Raw genomic sequence first — 18,770 nt, 5'->3', positions numbered from 1 at the left:
TTATGTTCTTGAAGGAAAATTCTGTGCCTGGCATTTTTTGCATTCTTCTATAATTTAAGAATGTTCACATCATTAAACCTTAACACCTGGCACGTTAATTAGAATTGGAGCGTAACTTCTAAATGGCCGGAAATTTTCAAAAAATTACAGTTTTGAGATGTGAAAAGATATGTGAAAAACTACATATGTCATCTTAGGGAAGATAAAGTAGTCAGTGAAAATACCAACCAGTCATGTTATTTATACTTATACAATGGCAATAGTAGTATTTATAACATGAAAGTTATGTTTATATTTGATTAAAGAGTAACAATGTAAATCTGTATGAAGCAGTGAACAGTGAGGGAATTCTGCCACGTCAAGGATGTAATCTTCTGTTACACTGTTTACTGTCAGTACGTATAACGTCCTGATGAAGAATGATACAAATGTTACGCTATACCTACTCCTTCTTGAGCCTTTGTATGGAAAGAAACATGCTGATACTACTGCCTTACTTCCTCCTACATGACACCAATCTGTCACTTTTTATTTTCCTGATATCCTTTGGAGCTGCCTTTCTCTGCATTCATTATTCTTAGAAAACTGTTTTCTATTCTTAGAAAACATGTTTGCTGGTGGAATCCTCTTACTAGACAGAATGAAGTGGATTAGTCAAGAAAGCTTACTGAGTAACGCATAGCTATCTACTACTACCAGCTGAAAAGTACTATAGTTTGAAGGGAATATTGACTTATAATGAAGGAAGATGGCGGAAAAAATGTTGTGTACTAGAATCTATACAAACTGTTCTATACAATAGCAGTGCCATAAATTGGAATTTCTGTAGCATTGCTCATTCTTCAAAGGCCTGGCTAAACATTATTTATCTAATCCTCAGAGTCGGAAGGTACTAATTCTGCATCAAAACCAGAATATATTGTACGGACTTAAAAATAACTACTCTTCCTCCAGTTCATTCAATATTAATACTGTTATGAACGTAACTGAATGAGAAATACTGCAGTGGAAAATCAAAGGAGGAACAAGCTCATTTTTGGCTAAAACATTCTATCACAGGAGCTGTAGAAATGAATTAAAAAGTTTCACTAGTCAGAATTCTATTCACACTTAACTCTTAAGAGGAATGGTGTCTGTAATTGTAAGCATGTCAGTTGGCTTCCACAATTAGCAAATCTTGCTATAGTAGTTTATATACATAAATACAAATATAAACGTGTATAAAAATCTTCTTCTATGATTTACTTTATAAATCTGACATGAAATGTAACCACCTTTGGATCAGAAGACAAACAGCACTAAGAACTATAAACAGCATTAATGGAGGAATATGAGAAGTTTGGCCAGTACCGTCAAAGAAGACATCTACTCTCTGAAAAAACACCGTGGGCTTTTCTGGCTGTGCAGAGCAAATAGCTTTTTGTTTTTAACTAAAGTTCATAATTTCTCTATTTTAGGAATAGGGATGTCTTGTAACATTTTCTCCTTCATTTGCTGAGATGACTTGTTCTTGAATGTGGACTGTATCCCAGTTTCCGAATAACTTTTTCACACTAAGAACCTACTGAAATGCACAACCAGCTAGAGAGTGACAAATTCATTTTGCAACTTTAAAGACTTTAAACCATGTTTTTGATCCACACACATCTAATTAGTGTCAAGAAGTGAATTTTCCTCATCATAACCGTGCACTGGTGTCGAGGCTGATATTCCAGAAAGAGGAGATGGATGCCCTTTAGGCCTATGTAAGACCAATTATTTTCTGATGTGCATAATACACGAAAACCAGGTTGAATTAGATGTACCCAGAAGGCCTAAGTTTCTCCTTTAGCTGAAAGCTAACTTGGCATTCGCTTGTATTTGGCAGGGAGATAACAAAATAAACAAAGGACAGACGCAAGTCGCATCCTAGAAGGCACTAGCTTATGTTCCACTGGAATTCTGCCATCGACTTCAGTGAGAACAGGAATTGGTTGTGCGACTAGAAGAACACTACTAAACAAGGAAATGCATTATTAATAGGACAGAGTTAGAGAAGTTGTAGATAAGATAAAAAACACTAAGTCTTTTTTTCTTGGTGATTGGCTTTGTTTTTTTCTACTTAAAGAAGTAGCGTTACGGCTTCAGAAATATTATAAAAGCCTGATCTTTCATCCATGATATTCTTCAATTAAAAACGTGTCAGATACTGTGGTATCCCAAGCAAACAAGCAGTTACTAATCTGTAGCTATGAAGTTGTTCTGCAAAGAGTGGGAGCAGAGATAAATGGATATAATCCTAGGAAGCATTAATAGAAAAAAAGCAATGCAAATTCCAGCTGAGACATAGGGTGTTAAATAGAGCAGGAATTGGATTTTTTGTAAAAAGCTGAACAGGTAGAAGTTTACCTGAAGTTGTTTGGAGTTTCAGGCAATGGCATCACTGGAAATTAGTTCTTGGTGAGCAGCATAAACAAAAGGGCTAGCTGCTGAAGAGGGTCTCAGCAGAAGAGGTCCTATCTTGAAGGAGTTCTTGAGCTTGAGAAGGTGTTCAGGGGCAAAGGCTCAGAAGATATGTTTGGAGCACATAAGGAGAGGTCAAAATGACAATTCCACTGTTAGAGTCATCTATGTAGACGGCAGCATTTTGGTGCTCTTGCAGATGACAACTAGGAACATCTGAGACTTCCTACAAGTCTTGTAGTGTACAACATCTATTGCTGATGTTTTGTGGTGGTTTTTTTCCCCTTGTTTTAGATACAGCTAGCTTCATAAACTTCCCGTGGCATACACCCAAGAACTGTACAAGTCAAGTACCGTGAGCAGCTTAATTCGGTTGGTGGGGGAAATCTTAGTACCAGATAGAAAAATATACGTGCATTGTGTTGTATGTATCTAGGTAAGGGAAGGTCTGTAACAGTAACATCTCTTATCAGAAATGCCTGTGTCAGCAGTCAGGAAATAGACAGACAAAAAATTTTGCAGATCAAGTTAAAATGAATTAACAACTCACTATATAGTGCAGAGAGAGAAAACCTGTGTAGTTATCTAAGTTTGCTGACACTTTCCAAACAAAGTGATGACTAAATAGTAATGTGTACTCAAAAGAATGAGTGATATACCAAGATGAATAGGATTAGGCACTGTTTATCACAGTTAAGCCGTAGCCTGAATACCATAATGCTGATTACTTGAATTCATTATGCAGGCAGTATAATCTAGCAGTCAGTAATGTGCCTGTGAGAAGCAAGAAACTATTTCTATCATTTTAAACTGAGTTGTAGGCATAGAGTGATTTACAAGATTGCGCTTTCTCTTATTTCACGGATATGCACATTTGTAAAAAGACTTTTGTCTGAAGCAAAGTCCATTAAACACACTGAATTCTTATATACCACCATTTAAAATATTTGGAAGAACTGTGAAGTTCACTACTGCTGATGAAGGACTCATTTTCTACATCCGTTCTTTTGGCAACATCATGACATTAACCTGGTGTTGAATTAATATATCTCAAGCTGAAAATGCATTTATTGATAACCCTAGACTCTTTATTTTTTCAAGTTTGCTGGGCTACGATAAGCCTGCCCTGCTGTCATTGGTAAATGCCCTCCCAAAGCTTTCTTGCCTGGTAGCGCCACATCAATAAGAATATTTGATGCCTTTCAACTTCCAGTCAGAAGCTACTTTATCACAACTGGGAAGTATTTGCCAGACACAGGTGGAAACTAAGGCACAGACAAGTTAAATGGTTTGCTCCTAGTCGTTCCAGCCATTCCATTCCATTTACACGTTTGCCACTGTTGGACTTGAGGATGTATCTGTACAAGAAAGTGGAGGAACAGTCGCCAACACCTGAGTTTTTTGGCTTAGACAGGATGCCCTTAAAACGCACAGATTTTCTGACTGAGCTGACTAAATTGTTCCGAAAATATTGAGACCGCAGGTCCACTTGTGAGAAATGCTTGCAGGTTTTCAGCCAGGAAAGCAGAGCAGGTCGTGATGATTAAGGCCTGCGGTGCTCATTTTGCATCTTACACCCTTATACTGAAGTAAATCAGTGAAGTGTTCTGCATGAACATGCAGGGTAGGTGGCAGTGCTTCTGACCTTAAAAGTGGTCACTGGGAACTATTATAGTGTCTGATGCAAAGGCTGATCAATCACTTCAGTATTGCAATTTCAAAATAGCGTTGGGTTAAAGAAAAGGGGAATAATTCTGCTGTCACACACCTATAAAACCCCTTTCACGTCCATCAGCAGGGCAAAATATTACCTTCCATTTCTACGATGATACACTTTTCTTCCCCTCAACCCCAACCAGTTCCCCTAATGACTCACGCACATGTCATTCCCTTCACCCCGATAGCAACAGTTTAATGAGAACAGGCAAACATAAAGCCCTGTAGCAAAATCAGCTACCTATCTGGCTCCTCTGCTGAACAACAGCTGTTTACTTCCCAGTAGCACTTTTCACTCCCTGGTTGCTTTTGTAGCTCCTTAGCTAGCGTTCATAAAGCGCGCACGATGTACATAAGGAATGCTTTCCACACAGGAAAGCAGAGAATTTTTTAGCTACTCTTGCCTTTTTCTAAACGCCATGGCTACTGCTTATTTGTATTTCTTTTTAAGCCGCCAGTGGGAAAATGGAAATACTAAAAGCTGTAGTGGGTATGACATGGCTGTGATAATGAAAATGATTTAATACGCTCAAGATAGACTTGCCTTGAAGCACGTTGCGGTAGAAATCCAACTCCTCTTCAGTCCTAAGGGAAAGTCCTGGATACACTGTTTTACTTTGTAGCAAGTCCCTAAGATAATATAGTCAAGTGGTCTAAGGAAGACAATCCAGAACTAGGGCCGTTCTGCTGAAAATGCCATGGAAGTGTCAGTTCTAAAGAACCTTAGTAATAATGTACTAACTGTCTTTGCTGCCATCACTGTAAAGTGGAAGCAAAGAAATGAACTCAGTTCCCTGTTGCTACTGCAATCTAGGAAGCATTAACTTCTGGAAAGTAGGAGGCAGACTTAAACTTGAATGCTGCTATTCACAGAAATTTTAAAACGTTTAAGATGTCAGCTGTACGTTATTTAGCATCAGAAAGCTCTGATGTATCTAAGAAGAGAAATGAGGACAAATACTCTCAGAATTTTAAAATTATGCTTTAGTTTAGACAGTAAACAAAATAATCACAGATCCAAGAGCCAAAGCTATAAGAAAAATCTCTTGACAGAAAGACCTATTAATAAATAACCTGAAGCAACCACTAAATTAATGTGATTGGAACAAACGCTTAAGAAAGAAAAAGAAATTCCCTTGCTAACTATTCAAAAAAATACGTAAACAGATCTTCTGAAGCATACTTCACTTATGCTGCCACCCATAGTAACAACGTATATTTTATCTTGCTTAATAAACTATGCCTGTAATGCTTGCTGCTCCATGATCATGGACTATCTAGTTATATTTCTGTGTGTTACCATTCTTTCATAAGTAGTGTTGTTTTCAGTGAGAAAATCCTACCGCCTAACTGCTTCATTTTCACTTTCTCACTGATTTATTTTTCCTCAAACATCTTTTTACATATTTTGAACATCTGAGCTGTGTTCCATCTGTCTGCCAGAGAAATGTTTATTCTTAGTCCAAAATGGAATTTCAGATTTCTGTTTCTTAGTTACCATTTTCCTTCACCCAAGACCTATATATTTGGACATATGATACTATGACAACCTGGAATTTCGAGAGGAGCAACTTGAAAAATTGAAAGACCTTAAATAGTTCTAGAAGTTCTTTAAAATATGTTACTGAAACAAGACAAATACATGTGACATTTATTTCAGTACCTCTGTTCCTGCAGTAGGTCATCCTTAATATAACATCTGTACATTCTGTGCACCAAATGTACTTCATTCACAATTACAGTACAAAATATGAGAGAATGATTCTCTCTCACTTGCTCTGGGAAAGTGGGTTCTGAAGGTTATCCAACCCAGTGCCGGAGCTGGATATAGAAACAGGGGTTTTCTCTCCCAATTCTTCTCTGTTTCTTCTGTGTCCCTTATAGTCACTTATCCATACAAATAAATGCAGTTGGTCAAGACTTCGTCCTTTACCCATCTCACTGCTGTGCTCCAGTAAAGAGCTTGTTGATGAGAGGTCATGCAGCGCCCTCTGAACCTTGCATTTCCCTCTCTGATCTTCATTTTCCGTTAGGGAAAGTCTACAGCCAATACTCCTTTCTCTCTGCTTTACCTTTTGGCACTTATAACTGTATTTGGCATTTATAATCTGTACATTTACAAGGTACTTTGTTTCCTTTAAGCATTTCTTCTGAGCGTGCACAGTCTTATCTCCTGGATACAGCCCACTTCCTTCTGATTCCTAGTTCTTCTGCCATTTACAAGACAGCTAGACCATTCCTATTCTACAGTGTACCTCTTGTCTCCATCTAGACAAAGCCTTACAAAAAAGGAAGTGTACATATGCCTCCCTATTTTCTGCGGCAAGAAGATCCAGGAAATCGTAACCCACGCCCTGGGTTTGTTTGACAAACATACAAGTTTTCCTCCCTACCTGCAAAAATCGTGGGATTGAAATATTGAAGTGGAGCCCAAATTTGGCAACCTGTGTGTCCAACAGAAAGATATATGAATGATTAACAATTTAGAAACATTAGTGTACACAGGCACAGCCTAAACAATGAGACAGGTTGTGCAGTTACAAGATACACTCTTCCTTATAGAGGAGGGGCCTTTGCATCTCGTATTATACTATATATAATGTATAGTGGATCTGTATATGTAAAAAACTATCTCCAAATCACACTGATAATACTGATTTAGGAGATTAGAGAAACCTGGGTATCAGACTAAGTAGCTTGTTACATCTCCTGGAAATGGAAATAACTGCAGCATATATTATAAGGAAATAACTCAGAAATACAGACTGTTCTACACTGAGCTCCTTCCAGATTTTTCAGTCCTTTGTTGCTTCAGGTTTGAGTTTTCATGTCCTAACGGCTAATTCTAAGACATTCCCTTCTCACCAATCTTTTCTTAGTTCCCTTGAGTCTGAGGTCAGCTAGAGTTTTATAGTCTACTGTAAACTCCCAGAAACCTTTGCAGCTCTCTTCTGTCCCTCTGGGATTTGTCTTTCCATTTTATTTCAGGCTTTCACCACTGATACAGCTTCCCGCATAACGCTATTCCAGTGACTGCCTTATAGTTTTCCCCCTCCTTCCTCTCCTCTAGCTATTTCTGCTTTAGCTGATAGTGATCGCTAATGGCTTAGGCTTCTCTCTGTGCTATGGTTACAGTCTCTGTCAGAAGTCCTGCCTCAACAGCTACACTCCAGTGGATACTTGGGGGTGATATACCCTGACAGTGTAACACCCCCGGGGATTGCATTACCCAGGCATGCAGAAACGAGAAAGTGCCTGTCTAGCCTAATAAAAGAAACACATGAGTGGAAAAATAGAAGCCAGAGGTAGAGATAGGGTTGAGCTCATCAATCCTAACATCCTCTTTCACTTTAAAATCCTTTCTTGCATAAGAATATTTAATACGGTCTTTATTTTCACATTAGTCTTCTTGAAGTAAGAAAATGGTAGGACAAAACTTTACTTGGGTCAGTACATCTGATTCTCCTCATTTAGGGCAGGCCGTACATTGCTTTTCTTGCAGGCTGAGGCTTAGGAGCACACACTCCAAAGAGTGGCAATTTGTAATGGCCAAATTACAAATATTTAAAATAACCACTCCATAAGGAAAATGCTAGCATGGGCATCACCAGGGCAGAGCATACGCTATAATTATAATTAAGGAGAGATAAAAGGTAGTTCTGGACTGGTCTGTTCTACAAGGGGTGACTCAAGCAAGCACATTTTGCAATGGCGCAAATGAAAGAGGCAGCCTTTGCAGCCATTTGAGAGTAGTGAAGCTGTCACTTATTGATTAGAGTTAGTTTCCTTCTGTCTGAAAGCTTTTCTATGAAGCTTGTGACTTTTTTTCTATAGATATTTAGTGGGTTTGCATCTGCTCAAATTGCTCTTCTCTCTCATTATCAAGAAAATTTTAACATTGATATTAAAAAAGTTAAGAGTGCACAACAGTAGGGAAACTGAATCTCAGTATTGACCAACCAGTTTAAATTAGTTTAAGGTCAGAGCCGAGTGCGTTTAATCCAAGAAAATAAAATTTTATGAACCCATCTTATCTCTTCTTCAACCCACTTTACAGTAAATAGACACAGAATCATAAAGTTCCAAAACTTAATTATCCTTCCCTAATGAGCCCCACCTCCTTCTTCTCCAGAGCCCCCACTAAATCTTTCTCTGAACGCAACCTACAATGCTTTCAGAGACAATTGGCTTACCAACAAACAACTGGGAACCCCATGTCCCACCTCACTACCATTCTGCCTTTTCTTCAGGAAACTATGACTAAATCCTTCCATGAGATACCAAGCTCAGAAAGTTATTGTTTTTTTAATTCCTGGAACAGATACACTGCACAGTTTTCCCCCTTGGCTTTGTTGTTGAATTTGAACGCAGTGCTGGTTTATGCAGTGCACCCATACACAAATGCTACCGTTCTGATTCTGCAAGGGGCCAAACAATTCTGTCTTTGAGAGAACCTGTAATCAGGTGGCACCAGTGACATGTTAAGGGCCACTTTCTTCAGGTTCAGATGCTGGCAGTAAGTTAAAAACCCAAACCCTCCTAGCATTGAAAGGGTATGGTTATTTCTCTTCAGGATGTCTTTGTGGGAAGAAGAGGACATGAAAATTTGAACTTGTGGCCCTGTCTGTGCTGAGAAAATCTACCAGTAAAATCCTTTTTTCTGCAGGTGAGCTGTTAATAAAATTCATCTGTTCCCTTTTTCTCATGAACATAACATTATTGTTGCTTCTTTTTCAGATAAACTTATTTCTCAGGACTAAATAAGGGTTCTGAAGGAAGTACTGCCTGCAGTTGTCTAGTGTCAGGATGAGTAGCCTCCAGAAGGACAGTGCAAACATGAGGGGAATCATGTTTCATGCCAGTTAAATCTGTCTGTGATAATGTCTTGGAAACTGGGCCTGGCTATAGTAACTTCATACTGGAGGTCAGATTCTTCCTTTTTAACTAATTTCAGCTTGGAGCTGAAACAGTAGCCAGGTGTCTCTTGTACTCTGATCTTGATGTGAACTAGAATCATAAAAGGAATAGTCTACAGAGGTTGTTTTTCCCAGGCTGCAAGCACCTGTATGCCACTTGAGAAATGTCAAAGAAACTAGATGGTGATGGAGTTTCTGACCTGAGTGCAGGAAGGTAGCCTCACTGACTTCTTTACAAAATAGTAGTGCAACTAACCAGAATTAAGAACTGAAAACAGTGAGGTCAAACAACTCAACATATGTAAGATCAGGGAACATATGTATTATCCTAGATTCCATCCCTGACTGCTGAGGAGGGAGAAACAGAATCTGTCAAGGCCATTTATCTCAATCAATAGATATTTCTCCCCTCTCTACAATACCAGTGTTCTGCATGAACAGTCTCCATTCAGCAAATGTTTCCTTACAGACCAATAGGAAGCCTCTGCTTAATGCACAGTATTGAGCTGATCTCAAATTCTATCCTTATTGCCCATGGGTTTCAGGCTAGAGTAAGAAGTGAAGATATGAACCAATAGTGTCTGTGAGTGGGGGAAGGGAGAGGAGAGGGGAGGGGAAGGCGCCTTGAGGAGAAGGCTGGGCCAAAGCCTTTGTTGGCAGAGCCAGCACAGACGCTGCCACGCTGGCTGTCTGCCTCACGCTGCCTCCGGGGTCTCCTAGCAACTATGCACTAATAGCCAGGCTCTGCATAAGCAGAGCCGGATGCTGTCTTTGGAGCCATCACCCCCCATCTCCTTGCAAACCTTGTCTGGATTGCTCCAGGCACCATATACCAGATCCTGGAGATCTGCATGCTCCGCAGGAGGACGGCACCTACCTCCCCACTTGCTGTAAGTGCTGTTGCTAGTGCAGGGGCCCAGCTTTAAGCTCTCAGGACTAAAGCTGCCTGATGGGACTCATCAAAGGGGATGGTCCTGATGGGACTCCCCATGCGCTAGTCTTGGGTCCCACATGAAGCGGCATAGTGCCATTAGGGGGTGGAGTTCTGCAGAGCCTGAGCACCCCCTGGTTCTGGGCTCCCTGTCATTACCTGAGGGGTCCTTAGTTCTCCAAGGGTGAGGTATAGTGCAGAGAGCGATTCAGGCACCTGAGGGCTGGCAAAATCAGGAGATTGGGATGGAAGATATATAAGGATGTGGGTCTTCAGAGTACATGGTATGTGTGTGCAAAGCAGTTCTTGGCAGTGATATTTCACCTGATTATTTAGCTCTCTTGAGAAACAGGGAAAGTTGTCCAGGTTATTAAGACTGCCGTTCCTCTGGAACTCGAGCTTGGCTGTCTGCACGTGGTACCACACAAGGCCACAGAGACATACCTTGACTTCATCTGCTTGCTCTACTCCTCTTGGGCTGTGCGGGTATTATGACAGGTCTGAGAAAGGCTGTAACTGTCTTGGATGAGGGTTAGCATACGGGAAAGTATCGGTCTCTTACAATAGCTTTTGTTATATGAACTGTGGTAGGATTTATAGGTGCCAGGAATTGATCTGAGTCCCATTACACTACGCAGTTTGTAAACACAGAACGGAAAAGAAAGGGTTTATCCCATAGACCTTATCATTCAAGTAGGAGCTGAGGTCCAAACTGAAGAGTACCATTTTGGGGCTTGTCATTGGGATGCCTTTTCTCCATGGCTATCTTTCTCAAAGGCACTTCCTCCATCAAACCAACTATTTTGTACCTTTTTTTTCTTTTTTTCTTGCTCCTTTTTTTGTTATTTAGCTACTCATACACTGGATAAACACAGTTTCAAAGAGCTTTCAAACTCCAAAGGATGGGGACATTACACGAAATTAATCTTATAAAGTGAGATATTTCCTGGGAAAGCCTTCTAAAAGATTTTTTTTTTTCCATTGGCACGTCCCTCATTACAGGATTAAAAGCTAAGCTCCTGCCTCCCTCATTGCTTCCCCAAATTAGGCTTTCATAAGATCTTTTATGTGTTTTTCTAAATGCCACAGGTCTCACCTCTTCTGGCATTACTAAAGAAATATAAACGTTAATAACCTTAACCATTTCATGCTAATCAACTACATTTGGGAACTTTGGCTAAGAATGTCTTTCCTATGGAAGTATAGGAATGTGTGTTTTATTCCTCCTTCTCTTCCAGTTTTTTACTACAATGATATCATTAACTGTAGTTGAAAATATTCAGGGCCTTACAGTAAAGGAATTCAAGTCCAAGTCACATTAAATCTTGCAGAATAATCCTCCTTAGGTCTGCTGAGATCTTGCCTACCACACCTAATACTGATATTCTGAGCGGGGAGTTAGTTTTGCAGTGGAAACTTGGGCCTGTTAAATCCCCACCTCTGGCAAGCAGTGGCCACAAATGAACCCCAGATCCTCTGAAGGTGCTCTTATTATGCCAAGCCTCTCCTAAATGAGGCCATTGGAAGAGCCTGAAGAGGGAGGATGCAACAGATTGCCACTGAATCTGAGGGCTCAAAGTTGGCATAAAAGCATTCATCCGTTTTGCATTCTTTTGTGTTCATGTACAACCATAGCTATAAGGTTGCTTCGTAATAAACTGTTCTTTAGCGCACAGAGAGATGAGTACCACACAAAAAAGAAAAAACATCTGCTGGTAGATCAGTGAGCAGATTATTGACCAAGCTTCTTGCACTTCATTATCTCTGCCTTCCACAAAGGTCATCACTGAATTCCCAGTGATTTACTATGGAGCAGGAGGAAGCCAACAAAGCAGGGCAGAACAATCTAGTCTCTGAGCCAGACCTCAGGGTCCAATTGTACATCTAGAAATGGCATGCAGGTAAGGGCTTCTATCCAGTGATCTGGGTATGTGCGGCCACAGTTATGGTAGCGTTTTCTCCATCCATAGAGCTCTGTGGAGACTTCTGTGCACCTTCAGAACTGATGAGGGAAAGGGCTAGAAAATGGACAGCAACTAATGGAGTGAAGGACTGTCAACCCAAAGAAAGGACAGCCTCTTATAGCTCTTTTCCTTACCCATGAAGATAACACAGGTAATATCTGTATTATATCCAGGTTATTATGCAAAAAGAAATAACATAATACAGCGCCAAATTTCCTGCTTTACCTTTTCCAGTATTTTCCGGTATTTCACTTATTCAAATAGACAGTACCAGACCAACTTGTAATTTTATTCCTATTTCTGATTTTCTAGACAAGGAAAATCTGAGAGCACTAATCAGCCTCAATTTACAAGCAACTGATGCAGCAATTCCTGGGTAACATGAGAACATAGAAGTAAAACTAAAGAATATGGGCCCTGGTTCAAGAACTGGAAAATGGATGAAGAGCTGATAAACAGTCAGAGACAATGAATTGTACTGGAAAGTGACCTTTCGAGAGTTCATCAAGCTCAATGTTACTGAATTCATGCACACATCTACACACACCTACACACACACACACACACACACACACACTCTCTTACACATATACATACGTGTATATGCACGCATGCACGCATGTGTCTGTGTTATGTTCGATATCAATAACACTGGGAAAAAGAGGAAACGGGCTTATTTAAGAGACATCATGCGGAGAGATGTCGGTGATGAACAGGTCAGAGAACGACCTGAAAGATTATAGCAATAGAAATATCCAGTCCTATGGAGCACTGTGTGAGATATTCCCAGAAGATATAGAGAAGTGTTAGTGCCATTTCATTGTGTACAGCTCCGACAGTCAGGAACGTACAAGATGTTCAAGAAATTGAATTGGAGCAGGTTCAGCTGGGGTGAGTGCAATAATCATGCGATTCTACAGCCTAATTTGTGAGAGGAGACTGAGAGAATCAGGCTTTTTTAAACCTATCCAAAAAAAAAAAAAGAATTACAGAATTTCATTGCTCTTTCTGTTTATGTTTTGGGGTAAGCACTCAGGTTCCCTGCAGAAAGAACAACCAATTTTAGCTTCAGGGCAATACTTGACTAAGAATGACTGGAGCCTTGTTGGCCCAGGAAATCAATTAGTGAAAATGAGAAGGCTTGTGACTCTCTGAGCAGAGAGGCTCTGGTAGAACTGGAATAGGAGTAATGGGCAAAACCTTAAGATAGAGTTGATGAATACATAAATGGGATCATACGGCAGAGTTGCCTGTAATAGCAGGTTTGTTTGAATGACCAGGATGTCCTACCCAACACTGTCTTCCTGAGGTCCTAAAAAAAGAATTTGTGTATATTGCATAAAAAATAGATTTGTTAAATATAAATAGGCACAAGCATGGCTTACTTATAAACAGAAGTGCCTAATAAGCAATCTTGAATTTGCATGCACTGCTGTAGCTGTATGTCAGAAAGTTACTGAAGGAAAAGCTGTGATCTTTATTGAGTCCAATAAAATCTGTTAAAGACATTTATTCATAAGTGGAATTGGTATGTAGCATTAAAGCATTCTGGAAACTTTCAGAGAGCTGATCCTGCTCTTCCATCAAAGACAAAGGAATAAATTACTTCTGTGAGAACTGGATGAGATTTTTAGGTGAAAGACTACTTCCATCGTGTATTTGTCTACTGGCTAACATAGGGCCCAATTTATATGACAGGCACAGTGATAAGACTAACAATAACTTCGAAGTTTCAATGCAAAAGGATGCTGTTGGAAACTTAACAACATGACTTCTTATTGGCTCTGTGTCAGTTTAATATTCTGAGACAAGTAACTGCCATGTTGGCATGTGAAGTTTATTTGTTGTCCGTGACTTCAAGATGCAGCGTACATAAGGCCTTTCCCTTCTTATCAGAAATAAGTGTGTTTGGCCTTGATGGAGAGCATTATTTTTTTTAAACATTAACTGTATAGTTAAGTATCAGTTGTATTAACTGTTTATCACTGTAATAAAAGCACAGTTCACTACCTCCTTGAAATGATTGAATTAGCTGGGTGAGTATTTTGTAATAGAGAGCTATTTCCTTTTGTAACTTGCATATTTCATTGCTGATAGTTGGTTTCTGTTGAAAAGGAGACAAGCAAAAGGATAGAGTCCAGAAAAAGGATAGAAAAGAGGATGGTAACTGCATATTATTGGTGTGTAAATAATATGTTTAGAGACGTCACCATAGGAACAATGCAAAGAAAAAGGAGCAGGAGACTAAGAGAGTATTTGAGAAGAGTCACAGAGAGGCGATGGGGGGATGCTGGGAAATATGCTTTCACCTTAGATAAGGTGAAAGAAACCAACTGGCAAGCAGAATCAGAAAAAAAGTGTTGAGGCAATGAAGACCTGAGCTAATCAGTGTCCAAAGCAACTGACGAAATAAGAACAGTTGAAACCTTTGAAATTAACTGTTAGCAAGTCATTATAACTTGAGAGAGACCTGTAGTGGCATAATGGCCGCACCAAAAAAGCAGAAATGAAAAAATGAGGAATAAAATACCGTGCATTATTTGAAAATCTCAAAAATAGGCAACCCAGCCCAGTTTTATGTACTCAGGATCAAGTAATAGATGTGAATGAGCCATAATCCTAATTTCAAAAGCCACAAAACCAAGACATTAACTCTTTCACTGTACCTGCGTGTACAATCTGACCTTGATTTCTCTAGTATGACTCAGGAGTAAGAATTAGTGTGAATGAGAACTGAATCTACTATTTGGAATTTTCACCCAGATCATACCAGAATAACTGTACTAAAACCATATTCTGGATTCAGAGCGCTGAATAATATCATATGTGGCCTACTGAGTTCTTTTGCTTGATGTGAATATTTTTAACTATTAACAAAGAGTAGAGTGCATATATGGATGCAATAATTTCTTCATTGTCTTCTTTTGACTTTCAGCCCAAATACTTTTAGGATATTTAATACTGACATGCCAGCACTATGTACGACAGCTGTCAACAGAGATTGTATATCTCTCCCACCGCTCACATTCACCAGAGTGGTGCAATAATCCGCAACCGCGTTATGCAACATCAATTATTTCCAACTTAAGGTTCCTAAGTGAACCAATACGCTATATGGAAACAAAAGACACCAAGACAAAGCAGGCATGAACCTTTTCACTTAATATAGCAGATATATATATGACATAAAATAACAGTAGTAAAGCATGCTAAACATCTGAATGAGCCCATTAACATTAGCAATTTAGGATTAAGATTTAAAATGATTTATATAAGCCAGTCTGCTAGCTCTAGATACCACAATATCTGCACCCTCTATTTGATCCTCTACATTGTCTGTACAGTCAGTAGCCAGTCATGAAGAGATGTATTAGAAGAAGTATTAGTAAAACCTGCCTATGCAGGTTAAATCAGTCTTGATTTGCTTTAGGTCACAGTTTCCTGAAGTTTGCTTTGTTTCATGTGCTAGTATTAAGAAAGGAAAATGGTTCTTAAATGGGCGTATGGGTAGATTTTGCTTTCAAGAAAAATGCCCTTATGCATAAGACCAGCATGAGGGCTATACACTTCTTTAAAACATGGTTTCAGTGGAACTGAGTTCTGTCTTTATGCTCAGAAGTGATCTTTCCATCGATCTAAACAAAGAATTTTGAGTTTTGCTTGGAAAATTCTGCTTCCCCAATTCGTGCTACCAATACCTTACTCTATGAAAGACTTCAGTGGAACGAGATACTCACAGCATCCGTAGATGTATAAGAATATGGCATTCAGATCAACCATATTCTGAGGATATGAACTTAAGCTGAACAGAGGCAGGGTGAAGCGCTCTGATCTTTGGTGAATCGACTAGTGAACAAACGTTAGGAAAGAGAGAACAAGTGAGATTCAGTTACTGGTTTCTAACGAGGAAATTTTCATACATCACCCCTATTCTAAATGCCTGCTTTGTATTTACAGATCTTGATATAGCTGAACTATTCTTTTTCTTACTTGTGATTTAGCTAAAAATAGCTTTGATACAGAAAGTATGTCCGAGAGAGAGACAACACTTTATAAGGAAAACTCTTTTTAGGGACTGTTCTGGATACACACCTTGATAAAATATTTTGGAACTCTACAGAATACAAAAATAACATCAACTTCTCTATCAGATATTTCTGAACTGGTTTAGCTGAAGGATTGACATTTTGAGTTAATTTTGGTCTGCCTAGATTCTCTGAAATAATGACATGATTCCTAGGTCTGAATATGAGCTTCAACTGTGGCATATTGCATAGTTTTTCCCCCTCGCCCTAAAATAAATTATTACAATTTTTGCTACTGTGTGAATATTAGTCTAGACACCTGTTTAGTTCTTAAGTGCCGTAGCTGGGAAAAGGATGTAGGATAGCAGTTTGAAACAATTTGAATATATGCAAATACCACTTGTGTGGAAGATCCAGGAAGATTTGTGACTCATTTACATGGCATGCATAAAGAGAGAGCTTTGCAGTAAAAATGAAAGAGTTTGGGTCCTCATGTAACCACATGACTTATTTCCCTAGAAAGCTAGTCTTAGGAGTCAGAATGGGCTTAGCAGTAGTGGCAAGGAACTGACAGAGCTCTGAGGGGACACTTTAGAAACACTACAATAACAACTATTTTACGTTTAACTATGTATGTGGAATTTTATCTTCTTCTGATTTTAGATCATCATTGGTGGCCAGCTGGGGAGTCCCGTGTGTATCATTGTACTCCACCATATGACAAACAGAGCACCTGAAGAATTGATTTTCAGAAACTAGCCTGTGATTTGTTCTTGCCCACTAAATTTAGCAGTCAGCCACAGCCTTCACATGGGATAGGTAAGAGCCTGCAGAACGCTTTTTGTCTCACATTAAGTAACGCTATCTGGCTGGATTGCACTGCGTACTCCATCAAACATCTGTAAGTCAACAGACTTTTAAGTTGTATTTTTATTTTGTGTCTATATTGAGAAATAGCAAATAACACACATGTTCCAGGCACCGCTTTATGGGGAGCATCTGTCTGCAGATCTGATTTTTGTCTCTTTTACAACAACATATATTAAGAATAAGCCTACTGAGATCGCTGGAGGTGTTTCCTTCTGGCTATTCACCATCCTGAGTAAATAGCTAAAAGATCTGAATGCCTTTGTTAGCAGAGTTGAGGCATTAAATAGCACTGTAGTAGTAACCACCCCTTTTCTGGCATGTAAAATATAAACCTTTTAAACTAATCACATGCAGGAAATACTTCCGTTTTAAAAATATACATATGGAGGCTGTAAGATTATAAGAACCATCTTTCAACTATTCTTAATATATGGAGACCTTGACTGAATTCTGCTGTCAGAAGACAACAGTTTGCGGTGTCCCTACTAGCTGGCTGAACATCCTGCTACCTTGTGCTTACTTCTCCTAGCTGCCACACTGCACTTCCTACAGCAGGAGACTTACACAGTGTTAGTGAAGGTCTTTCTCACCTGGGCTCTGGTGGGCAGAACAAATTCTCTTGTCCTTTTCTCCAGCCATCTCTAAAATGAATTAATGCAAGCAAATCTAGACCATTTTTTTTTAAACTGCCCAGATGGATTCTGTGTCTTACTAGTGTTTTCTCAGCACAGTGGCTGAGGTTTTATTGTCTGCAAGTAGGGCTTCTGGGAATCTAAGTCTTCTATACAATCAGTCTTACATGAGGGGAAAGGAGGCATCCAGCAGCATATCTATAATAGCTGCATGAAGTGAACTGACTGGCCGGAAGAGCAGCGCTGGTAAATATGTCCTTTTATGTGCCTAATAGCACTGAACTAGCAGCAAGCCAACTCAGACTGCTGCTACTGTGATTTTTGTCATTTATTTTTACATGGAGAATTTGCTGGAGAGCAGCTGCAATCCTACATTTCCTGACTCCAAGCATATTTATTCTGAGGAGGCAACTGGTTGATGAGCCAACACCCTCACTGAATATGCCAGGATCAAAAGAGTGCCGCTGTTGCCGAGTGGTAGTCCAAGATAGCAGGGTGGCAAGCAGCAGTCTTGAAGAACAGTGATGTCTGTGTTGTGGCTGAACTGCATTGTCTTCCGCTAAAAAATGATTTGTCACGTGAAGGAGCATTTTAATGTCAGAAAACACTGTGAAACACAACAGAGCATGTTCTGTTTAACAGCCTAATGTATTTTCTCCACTAGCATAGCCTGATATACTTGAAATGAGAATAATACTAGTCAGATGCTCTGAGACATTCAATTTCTGCAGGCTAACAGGTTTTAAAGTCTGGAGAGAGGGGCTCCCTAGTCGGAAATCTTATAACAATCTGAGAAATGATGGGAACAGGCCAGAGAATACACAGTGCTAAAAGCCTTCAAAAAACTGGCCAATTATAGGCATTGGAAAAGAAAGAAAGGAGACAGTTCTTTGAGCAGAGGGACAATTTCCTAGTGTCCAGGTTTAAGGAAGAGCTGCTTGTCAGTTCAGGGCTCTTTCTCCCCAGTAACTGACGAAGTGAATTCATCCTGCAAGAGACCACAAAGGCAGAAGCAAGAATGATGTTGGCTGGGCAGATTCTGGAGCTCCCAACATTTCTGGCAGCAAAGGAAGCACAGTAGCATCTGAAGAAAAAAGTATTTTTCTATTGCAGCAAGAGCTAGCTACCAGCAGGTGCATCAGCGAAGGAATGGCAGCTGCTTGCTCCTTTTCTCCTCTAGAAGAGAAGAAAAGTGTAGCAAAATAATGGCATGACACAGATAAGCAAAAATCTTTCAGCAAATCAATACTCTTGACTCCTCAAGGGGGACTCTA

At 39.6% G+C, this 18,770-nt stretch overlaps 1 long non-coding RNA gene across 1 annotated transcript; it reads left to right on the top strand.

Moving 5' to 3' along the window:
- The first annotated feature begins 9,817 nt into the window (after window positions 1-9,817).
- LOC104140332 (uncharacterized) lies at window positions 9,818-13,978 on the top strand. The gene is made up of 3 exons (XR_693291.2): window positions 9,818-9,964; window positions 11,976-12,120; window positions 12,282-13,978. It is a non-coding gene; the product is annotated as an uncharacterized lncRNA (long non-coding RNA).
- The last annotated feature ends 4,792 nt before the right edge of the window (window positions 13,979-18,770 follow it).

The sequence above is a fragment of the Struthio camelus genome, chromosome 3 (genome assembly GCF_040807025.1).
Source record: "Struthio camelus isolate bStrCam1 chromosome 3, bStrCam1.hap1, whole genome shotgun sequence".
Lineage (NCBI taxonomy): Eukaryota > Metazoa > Chordata > Aves > Struthioniformes > Struthionidae > Struthio > Struthio camelus.
Note: the sequence above shows the minus strand (reverse complement) of the source record. Positions and strands in the feature narration are given on the sequence as shown.